Source organism: Sinocyclocheilus grahami, unplaced genomic scaffold (assembly GCF_001515645.1).
Source record: "Sinocyclocheilus grahami isolate Dianchi unplaced genomic scaffold, SAMN03320097.WGS_v1.1 scaffold1246.1, whole genome shotgun sequence".
Taxonomy (NCBI): Eukaryota; Metazoa; Chordata; class Actinopteri; order Cypriniformes; family Cyprinidae; genus Sinocyclocheilus; species Sinocyclocheilus grahami.
Window position 1 is genome coordinate 247,850 of NW_015506425.1, and position 11,339 is coordinate 259,188.

General features: G+C 38.1%; 1 long non-coding RNA gene across 1 annotated transcript in view; it reads left to right on the top strand.

Moving 5' to 3' along the window:
• Positions 1-9,156: 9,156 nt before the first annotated feature.
• Positions 9,157-11,339, top strand: part of LOC107568459 (uncharacterized) — a 16,441-nt gene continuing 14,258 nt past the window's right edge. The window contains exon 1 of the long non-coding RNA XR_001606758.1: positions 9,157-9,234. This is a non-coding gene — a long non-coding RNA (uncharacterized lncRNA). The remainder of the gene's footprint in view (positions 9,235-11,339) is intronic.

Sequence of the window (11,339 nt, forward strand, 5' to 3'; positions counted from 1 at the left end):
TCATAATTTATCTTAGATTTCTTTTATTTTTCTTACTCCATTTCTTATTTTATGCCCAAGCAGTAAATGTTGTTCATTTTAATGTTTAAAACGAGACAAAAAATAGTTTATAAAGAAAAATAAGAAAAATAAACGTAATTCAATTAAGATATAATGTCTGATAAACTTAATTTCTTATATTGTGAAATTCATAGTTATATTGTTGTAATGATAGTTACATATTTTTACAGGCTAACAACAAAAAAAATGTTTAAAAAAATGATTGCAGTGTGGATGTATTAACATTTTCTTTATATAATTGGCTGCATATTTAGAGTGTGTTAAACACTCCATGATTGATGTCATTGATCTATCTATAATAAATATGGGGCTGTTTATAGGCCCTGTGTGCTAGTATAGAGCCTGTGAGTGACAGGTTCAGAGAGGGCATCTTTTAGTCTGAAGTCAGTGATGGGCTCCTCCAGACCCAATCAGCCCATCACATGTGTCCGGGGCAGGTAATTGTGCTTTTGGCTCACCCTCCTGCTTTAACTCATCACTGTCCCCAGGCATTCGTCTTCCTCCCAGTTCAGCTGCAGCCAACCCCTGATGTTCTCCAAATTGTATTCTTCACCCGTTTCTGTGAGCTCAGAGTCTCTTGCCGCCTTTGTCTTTGATTCCTGATGAAGAGGTGAAGGTGCTCGTTATTTTTTTGGTTCTTTTTGTTCTGCAGAAGGACTTTGTTTATTAAGAACAGTGGTATAAATGTCAGTGGAAGAGTTAATTGTCTCATTACCGGGCTCATCTCTATATGACCCTCATTAATTTGAGCGCTGATGGGATTGTGCTGTCTTGGATTTGTGGGAATGTGTGTGTGGGCCTGTGTTTATGGCGCACAGTGAGGACATCTCTCTCCTGTTTAATTGTGGCTGGCAAAACTTCTTATTCACTGGGGATGCACTATGTATCTGTGCCAAATTTATCACTCAATATTGGAAATTTAATTATGCTTGTGCATTTCCCTTATTTTTTACATTTTACCTTTGCTGTAATCGAGCACTCGACTTAATTTTTAAAGAGACTAATAATTTAATAACTCTATTAAATGCAATCTTTAGCAGATCTCAAAATGAATATCCATTTTTCATGCATTATATGTTGTGCAATGGGTAAGAAAAATAAACTTCAAAATATAGCCTCTGAAAAACTTCCCATCTTAAATTGTATTGTAAATATATTGTTTTAAATGTATATTGTTTTAAGAATATTTACATATTTTTACAAGATAGCAACAAAAATCTTAAGAAAAATTATCAGTGCATGCATGTATTAACATTCCTTATATTCCCAGTGTGTGTTAAATAAGACATGATTTCTGAAATTTTTAAAAATTTGATGAGCTTAAGTGGTTGTTATACATTAAAATTTGTGATCAACTTATCCATGGACAGATATTTCTATTTGCAGACAATTTTACATTAATTTGTAAAATATCATATTAGTTTCATGCAACTTTTTTTTCAGCATTGTACTCCACATGTTTTCCATTGGCTTGACGACATGAAGCTCATTGTTTTCCTGAGGGGGTAAATGAGGGGAGTGTCTTTGGTTGTTGAAGAACCTTTTCCTTCCAGGTTTTGTTCATTTCCTTGAATATAACTTTTTTTGGAGGAAATCTCCTAGATAAGAATTTGCCCCTCTCTGGAGTCATTCTTTGAAAATGAAACATCAAAACTCTCTAAAGGAATCCTATTTTTTTCAAGACAAACAATGACACGAGGTGAATGAAATTCAGTGAACGAACTTTTAACTTCACCTTAAACTCTGTCGGTTTGAAATAGTAATACGTTTATTTCAAGTGGGTTTATTATACAATTTGCAGTGGGAGCGAAATGTGTTTGAAGTTGACTGAGTATCAAAGGGATTTTGGAAAAGAGAGCTTTAGATCTTTTTTTATAGTTTGTTTTGTCAGCTGAAGCTGCTTAAAAGATATTAAGAGATTTCGTGGAGCCATCAATTTCACTAGCTTTGCATTTATTGCTTATTTCAAGATACACCGCTAAAAAATGTTATTGAATTTATTAGAGGCTTTTGTGAATAAGAAATTGTGCAGGTTTAGGAGATGTTTCATTATTACAGCGCCAAATACACATTTTCTTTATGTTGTAGATAACACCCTGAGCCCTCCAAATAGCAAACAGATGATTCTTCTCATAATATTTCATATTGATAAGCATGTAATGTGTAAATCTTGCCTTGATTCTTTATTACTTAAATGCTGTAGCTCATCTTGGCTTTCAGGCTTGCTATGACATTAATAAGTGACAAAAAGCGCAGTCATGAGCTGTCTTCTGCTGACATCAAAGTGCAGTGATTATTCATTCCCACACTTTCTATGTTTTTTTTTTTTCTGGAATATTAAGATGTGTGAGCTGCTAAATCCTCAGTGGACCATTAAAGGGTCACAGCTTTTGCAGTTACATAACAGCTGAATATTCCTCCAAATGATGCCTGTGATCTATATAACCATCCATTACCATAATACAGGGCATCAGAATGCAGGTGGTCCCTCCGGCACGGGCTTATGAGATGGCATCTCCTCTCCTCTCCTGATTCTATAATTAAGGGGAAGAGATTTATTCAGGCTCTGATTGCAATATGAGCTATGGGGAAGGTCGTTCCTCACCTTGCTTTGGAAACCGAATGGAGTGTTTTGTGAACTTCCCATGCATTGCAATGTCTCCACACAGCTCTGCGGGCAAACAAGACCGCATTAATGTCTCACAGCCATCCTCGCTGAATTTATACTTCAACCTTGATGTCTACAGAGCTCATTCGCTTGCGAGGATCAGCTCTTAGTCACTTGCGACTGGATCTCTGAGTTGGCATTTTCGGTCTCATGCTTCAGCTACTGCAGTCTCTATTCCACTCATCTCTATTTAACACAGCACCCGCTTACTCAGGGTTGCTCTATAAACCTGTCATGTTGGTCCCTCATAGCATGGAATTGTTTACAGCAGAGGATGCATAACACAACAACAAATGTGTGTGGACAAATGCTCCCATATTCAAATTCTGGCTGATACTGATAAGCCGATAATTATTTTCATGTTTGATAAACTACTGTATATATTGTATAGGTGACATAAAACTTTTGTATTTGTCTATTAAGTAAATAACAAATAAAACTAAAATCAGTCATTTAAATGCTACAAGTGAATTCATCACAACATTATAATGGACAGTATGGAAGATTGATATTAATTTATTAGTTTAAAATATTAAATTTCAAACGAGTATTAGATGATGGCAATTGTAATCGAAATAAACCCCATATTATCAATCAAACCCAATATTATATTATTATTATTATTGTTATTATTGTTGTTATTATTATTAGTAGTAGTAGTCACCCCACAGTTATAGTAAAGCAACACACACGCAGGAAAAAAACAAAAAAAACATGACACGCAGCAGCACAGAGAGTGAGGGTGATGGATTGCCCAGCGATCTCCTCCTCTCTTTTACTTCTCAGCGTACTCTCGCTGTCTCATCTGCTTATTTGTAACTCAGAGAGTCTGCGTGGGAAAACATGCCTGTGAACCGATCCACTTACACAGCAGGTTTTTGTAGAGCCAGGACGGTGCATTCGCAGCTGTTCAGGATGACGTGGAGCTTTGACTGGTCTCGTTAATGAGATCCAGAGTGCTCAGCGGGTCACTGCTGTCCGAGAGCCATGATGTGGAGGAGATAGCGTGATTTAATGGGCCGCTCAAGAGAAGCATGATGAGAACACGCTGTCTGAATCAGTCACACTGATGAAGCATGCACAGCAGGGCCAGAGTCTTTCTGCGGAGAACCACCGTGACTTACCTTTGACTTCATTAGGTCATGCCTGACTCTGTTCTCCGACCCTTTAAACCTATTAATGTGTGCTTGAAAAATCAGGAAATGCATTTCACATCCGTTATTCAGTTGTGCTAAATATGCGCAATGATAAACCACTTTTAGCAAAAAATGACCAACAAAATGACCCGAGAAAAATTCTTTGACAGTCTAATTAGGATCTTTAAGTGACAAAAAGCGCAGTCATGAGCTGTCTTCTGCTGACATCAAAGTGCAGTGATTATTCATTCCCACACTTTCTATGTTTTTTTTTTTTCTGGAATATTAAGATGTGTGAGCTGCTAAATCCTCAGTGGACCATTAAAGGGTCACAGCTTTTGCAGTTACATAACAGCTGAATATTCCTCCAAATGATGCCTGTGATCTATATAACCATCCATTACCATAATACAGGGCATCAGAATGCAGATGGTCCCTCCGGCACGGGCTTATGAGATGGCATCTCCTCTCCTCTCCTGATTCTATAATTAATGGGAAGAGATTTATTCAGGCTCTGATTGCAATATGAGCTATGGGGAAGGTCGTTCCTCACCTTGCTTTGGAAACCGAATGGAGTGTTTTGTGAACTTCCCATGCATTGCAATGTCTCCACACAGCTCTGCGGGCAAACAAGACCGCATTAATGTCTCACAGCCATCCTCGCTGAATTTATACTTCAACCTTGATGTCTACAGAGCTCATTCGCTTGCGAGGATCAGCTCTTAGTCACTTGCGACTGGATCTCTGAGTTGGCATTTTCGGTCTCATGCTTCAGCTACTGCAGTCTCTATTCCACTCATCTCTATTTAACACAGCACCCGCTTACTCAGGGTTGCTCTATAAACCTGTCATGTTGGTCCCTCATAGCATGGAATTGTTTACAGCAGAGGATGCATAACACAACAACAAATGTGTGTGGACAAATGCTCCCATATTCAAATTCTGGCTGATACTGATAAGCCGATAATTATTTTCATGTTTGATAAACTACTGTATATATTGTATAGGTGACATAAAACTTTTGTATTTGTCTATTAAGTAAATAACAAATAAAACTAAAATCAGTCATTTAAATGCTACAAGTGAATTCATCACAACATTATAATGGACAGTATGGAAGATTGATATTAATTTATTAGTTTAAAATATTAAATTTCAAACGAGTATTAGATGATGGCAATTGTAATCGAAATAAACCCCATATTATCAATCAAACCCAATATTATATTATTATTATTATTGTTATTATTGTTGTTATTATTATTAGTAGTAGTAGTCACCCCACAGTTATAGTAAAGCAACACACACGCAGGAAAAAAACAAAAAAAACATGACACGCAGCAGCACAGAGAGTGAGGGTGATGGATTGCCCAGCGATCTCCTCCTCTCTTTTACTTCTCAGCGTACTCTCGCTGTCTCATCTGCTTATTTGTAACTCAGAGAGTCTGCGTGGGAAAACATGCCTGTGAACCGATCCACTTACACAGCAGGTTTTTGTAGAGCCAGGACGGTGCATTCGCAGCTGTTCAGGATGACGTGGAGCTTTGACTGGTCTCGTTAATGAGATCCAGAGTGCTCAGCGGGTCACTGCTGTCCGAGAGCCATGATGTGGAGGAGATAGCGTGATTTAATGGGCCGCTCAAGAGAAGCATGATGAGAACACGCTGTCTGAATCAGTCACACTGATGAAGCATGCACAGCAGGGCCAGAGTCTTTCTGCGGAGAACCACCGTGACTTACCTTTGACTTCATTAGGTCATGCCTGACTCTGTTCTCCGACCCTTTAAACCTATTAATGTGTGCTTGAAAAATCAGGAAATGCATTTCACATCCGTTATTCAGTTGTGCTAAATATGCGCAATGATAAACCACTTTTAGCAAAAAATGACCAACAAAATGACCCGAGAAAAATTCTTTGACAGTCTAATTAGGATCTTGTTATGTAGAACAGTTGTCAGAGTGTGTAATAAATGCACTTTACCAAAAGAAGGGCAGGGCAGGAGCGGAGCGGAGAGAGCTCTTAGATCAAGGTAATTGGAAGGCAATGCAATTGGATGAAGCAGCAATGTGTCATTTCCTTTTGAATCTCCTTTTCAATTTGTCCAGTCAATTTGTAATTTAACCTGTGACAAAACTAACAGCAGAACTGAAACCAAGGATAAATTAAATTTCGGCTTCTCGTTTGCAGCATACTGTATTTCCTCTCTCAGACTGAAATAATGAGCAAATGTCCTTTTCTGACTCCTTTGGCCAGGTCAGCGCCAGCCATTGTGGGACACACACAGTGTTCAAACTATACCGTGGACTTTGGGGGAGCCCACTTGTTTTTTTTCATTACTTGAGGTTCATGCGCTTGCGTGTGCCTCAAAAGAGGGCTTACAATGACTTACAAAGATACATAACAGCTACAAGTGTATGCACTACTTGCTTTATGCAAGCACTATATAGGATAAATCACTATACAGGATTTACCCTATTATACTTTATCGACACGAATTGATAGGTGAAACAACAAACAGCCACCCACAAATAGTCTATAAACAAAGCATCTGGCTGTCTTTGAGTACACATGAACAACGGTTAAAGTTACTCGTCGTCAGGCTACAGAAGAATACCATAATTCCTCCGTTCAATTAAGCCTAAGACATCGCAGACCTATAACAACCCAGCCGCAACACATAATTGTGAATAACTTGCCTTACCTTAACACAGAATCGACCACAGAGTCCAACGTTTATATTTTTTCTACGAATCTTTGAGTTAACATGTACTAAACATGAGTGGAATTATGCACCGCAGTGACCCCACACCTTGATGCTCATGACAAGAATAGTTAGCTCCCCCGTAGTTCGCACCCTGCACGCACACACACACACACACACACACACACACGTATATATGTGTGACACATATATATATATATATATATATTAGGGCTGTCAATAAATAAAACTTTTTAATCTAATTAATCACACCATTTTTCTGTGATTTAATCACGATTAATCACACACTTCATGAAAATAAGCATAGACCATGTATCTTGTTTCAAATGTTTATTTTGTCATAATTTGCTATATCTAGCAAAGTAAACTAAAAGATTGTAGGGTGATTCTCAAAAATCTGTGTTTTCTGCAAGCTTTTTTCAAGATAAATTTAGATGTCTTTCCAAAAAAGGACTCCAAAAGAACTCCAAAACTCCAAAAGGAAACTCCAAAAGGACACCAAAGAACCAAATGATATAAGGAGCCCATATAAGCACATATGAAAGAGAAAAAAAAAAGCTAAAAAAAAAACACTGATTTGTATAGTATGTGTACAGTGCAACAGCAAAGAGCTTTTTTACATTTCAGAGAAGTCAAGTTGCGAGACCAAACAGGACCACATGGAGATGCCAAATAAAAACCCAAACCAACCGCCTGCTGACTACATATATCTACTACAGTACACCGATCCATTCAGAATAACTAAACACAGCAACATACACATGACAAATCAAAACATTATCGTGAATGTGTGTGGAAACAACCTGAATGTACGGAAATGTCTGTGCCTGTGCATAAATACAATGTGCGATCACTGCGTCAAGAGCGGCACTCATACACGCGTTATTATAATGGACTCACGCGTGCTCACTGTACGACTCCTGTACGCCACTGCAATCGTCTTTACCTTGACTGCAGTCTTCATCCATCAAAACTTTACTAGCGAGACACTGGTTATCCAGTCAAGAAAATCTAGTTTGCATGTGTTGTTGACAATCCGTTCAGTCTGTACTTCACACAGCGCGGCGTGTGAGGGCTCGCACTCTCCAGAGACAATCACAGAATATGACAGAGCTTGTGTTTAAAAGCAAAACACACTGGAATGAATAATTCACTGGAAACACAATGCGAATCTCTGTTCTCTCTGCAATCTCTGATGTCTCTGATCTACTAAAAGTAGTTCTTAAATGGGGAATGAAGAGCAGTTACATAACTAAATAAATATTTTGTTAAACTGTGTCATCATATACAATATAATTGTTTGTTTTTTATTTTTGTTAGTAATTGTTAAAGGGGTCATAGGATGCCCATTTTCCACAAGTTGATATGATTCTTTAGGGTCTTAATGAAAAGTCTGTAACATAGTTACAATTAGTTAAAATTTCTCAATGTTAGTGTAAAAAACAACTTTTTTCAGATCAAGCCATTTTTGTAACATTTTCCTTTAAATGTTAATGAGCTCTGCTGACCCCGCCCCTCTCTTCCAAGCTGCTCTCAGAGAGACTGTTTACTTTTGCCACATTCATCGTGAAACTTGCTAATTAGCACATTATTAGGAAAGGCGATTTGCAAAGATTCATTACAAAACATTATACTCACTTCTTCTGTAGATGAGGCTGGATCATGAATGATTTGCGCTAACATAGATGCATTTATGTAGATCGGGGACGCATACCCTTCAGAAACAATGTAATCCACTGCGAGTTCAGCGGCTCAGATGTAGGGAGTAAACGACGACTGCTATGTTCATTATTAAATCCAACAATGATTCTTTAGGGTCTTAATGAAAAGTCTGTAACATAGTTACAATTAGTTAAAATTTCTCAATGTTAGTGTAAAAAACAACTTTTTTCAGATCAAGCCATTTTTGTAACATTTTCCTTTAAATGTTAATGAGCTCTGCTGACCCCGCCCCTCTCTTCCAAGCTGCTCTCAGAGAGACTGTTTACTTCAGCCGCATTCATCGTGAAACTTGCTAATTAGCACATTATTAGGAAAGGCGATTTGCAAAGATTCATTACAAAACATTATACTCACTTCTTCTGTAGATGAGGCTGGATCATGAATGATTTGCGCTAACATAGATGCATTTATGTAGATCGGGGACGCATACCCTTCAGAAACAATGTAATCCACTGCGAGTTCAGCGGCTCAGATGTAGGGAGTAAACGACGACTGCTATGTTCATTATTAAATCCAACAACAGAAAACCTCAATCGCTTAGGAGTCATTCTTGTCTACATGTGCTCCATCGGTGAAACACTGGCGGACTAAGGTCTAAGGTAAGACACCATTCCAGTCTGTGCTGAAACGCTATTGTCAATCAAACTATCGTGGGAGGAGCCTGTCTGTGTAATGTCAAACAGACAGGCATTTGAGATGGCCTCGATTTGAGAAATGGGAAAACATTTAACCAGATTTTAAAAAAAAAAAAAAAACATTGGGCCCTTCAGAAACAATGTAATCCACTGCGAGTTCAGCGGCTCAGATGTAGGGAGTAAACGACGACTGCTATGTTCATTATTAAATCCAACAACAGAAAACCTCAATCGCTTAGGAGTCATTCTTGTCTACATCTGCTCCATCGGTGAAACACTGGCGGACTAAGGTCTAAGGTAAGACACCAGTCCAGTCTGTGCTGAAACGCTATTGTCAATCAAACTATCGTGGGAGGAGCCTGTCTGTGTAATGTCAAACAGACAGGCATTTGAGATGGCCTCGATTTGAGAAATGGGAAAACATTTAACCAGATTTAAAAAAAAAAAAACATTGGGGGGATTTTTATCATTATAGGGTGGTTGTGTAGTACACACACTGCCAACACACATTTCAATTCAAACAACTTGTAAAAGTGCATGTAGCATCCTATGACCCCTTTAAGAATTACCACTATAGTGTGAGTGACTTAAATCCACCTATTTGTTTAGTACAGGAAAACAAGCAAAGTCTTGTAATGAACCCCCACTCCAAGGCCTCCCTTTGTTTGCCCAGTGCCTCTGAGACACCCTGTACCTGGAACTTGAATTATGTTCAGCCAGAGGCTAAAGGAGAGGAAGCCGTCTGGCCCCGGCGCACACATGTGTTTACCGCATGTGTCCGCAAGCTTGCAGAAGGCAGCGCCTCCAACGGCTCATTCCGTTTGGTTGAGATTTAGGTGTAGAGGTGTAAGTTATTCCACTTTTTGTTGAGCCCAGGGGATTTTTGTCCCACCTTCCATAGATGTGACCTTGACCATGTAATGCATTTGCTATACCATTTGTCCACTATCTGCTTCTCGTCTTCACCCTGATCTTTAATATTTTATTTTCTTCAGGGATGGGAATTATTCATTCTGTCCCTAGACTTGAGACTGTAGAAAGTTTCTATTTTTTTATGATGAATCCAAGCGAGCTGTATTGAAAGAATGTTTATGACACAATGTGTGAAGCAATCTAGTGGTTAATGGAATATTGCAATAGCACAACAATCACATATGCAATGGAAAAAAAGATTGTGTAAAGAGGAGAAAAAAACAGAGATCTCTGCAGTTACTAGTGAGAATTGTATTTCAGTAAATATGTGGTGATAGAGAACGTGAATGCTGAGGTTTCTTTTATTTGAATATGAACCAGCTGGAGCACATCAAGGGTGTGCAAAACACATTTCCCACAAATGCCAAGTAATGAGACATCCTGGGTATCATGGGCTGGAGCTTCAGATATTAGCATGAGTTATGTAGGTTATTCCAATCTCTCTAAGTGAAGGGAATCCAGTTACCTGGAATATTTTATTCAATTTTTTTTATCAATTTTTTAATATAGTGGTCAATATATAGGTTTGAAATAGAAAAAATATTTCATTAAAGGTGGGTGGAGTTTTTTATTTTAGGTATACTTTTTCTCTAAATATGTCCCAATTCATATATATTCTTTAATATTTGGAATTTTACATATATATATATATATAGATCATGTTTGTAAAGTTGAAATGTCAGCAAGACCTTACAATGTTTACATTAATTTGCTGATGATGTTATATACAGCAGGAGCACTTGATGGCCCTAAGAGGACTTTCTCATCAAAGTACCTCATACAATCTATATATTTTAGTCAATAACCCATAGAAAATTGAATGACCATGTTCCGTCAAACGAAGTCTGATAGAATATTGACATCGTCTTACTATTGTGAGGGTCCCATTCATTCACAGCTATCAGATCTGGCCTTATTTCATTATTACACGAGGACACATTGCAGAGACATAATTGACCTGTGTTATTGGGTTACGTAAGCCCTCCGTCTCAAGAGCGCAGTGTGCCGCAGCCTCACACTGCCTTTGCTATGCCATGTATGTCTCTGCAGGCTCACTGGGGTATCTCAGCCTCTTTGCAGGTATCTTTCTTCTATTACAAGGCTTTCAGCACAGACCCACCTCAGCAGACATAAGTTAATTAAGTGTATCGTTTCTCTGGCAGACACAGCCCTCTGGAGTTTCGTTCACTCAAGCCTTGATTTATGCCGAGCTTCAAGGACAGCATTAAGCACTGCAGCACGCTGCTGCTTCTAAAGCCCAGCCTACAGCCTCGCCTCAGCATCACAAACTGCGTGAGAGGCATAACTTCATGATGATCATCATCTTCTTTTGTAATGAATTATTTTTTTAATTGAAAAAAAAAATAAAAATAATAATAATATATATATATATATATATATATATATATACAGTGGGAAAAAA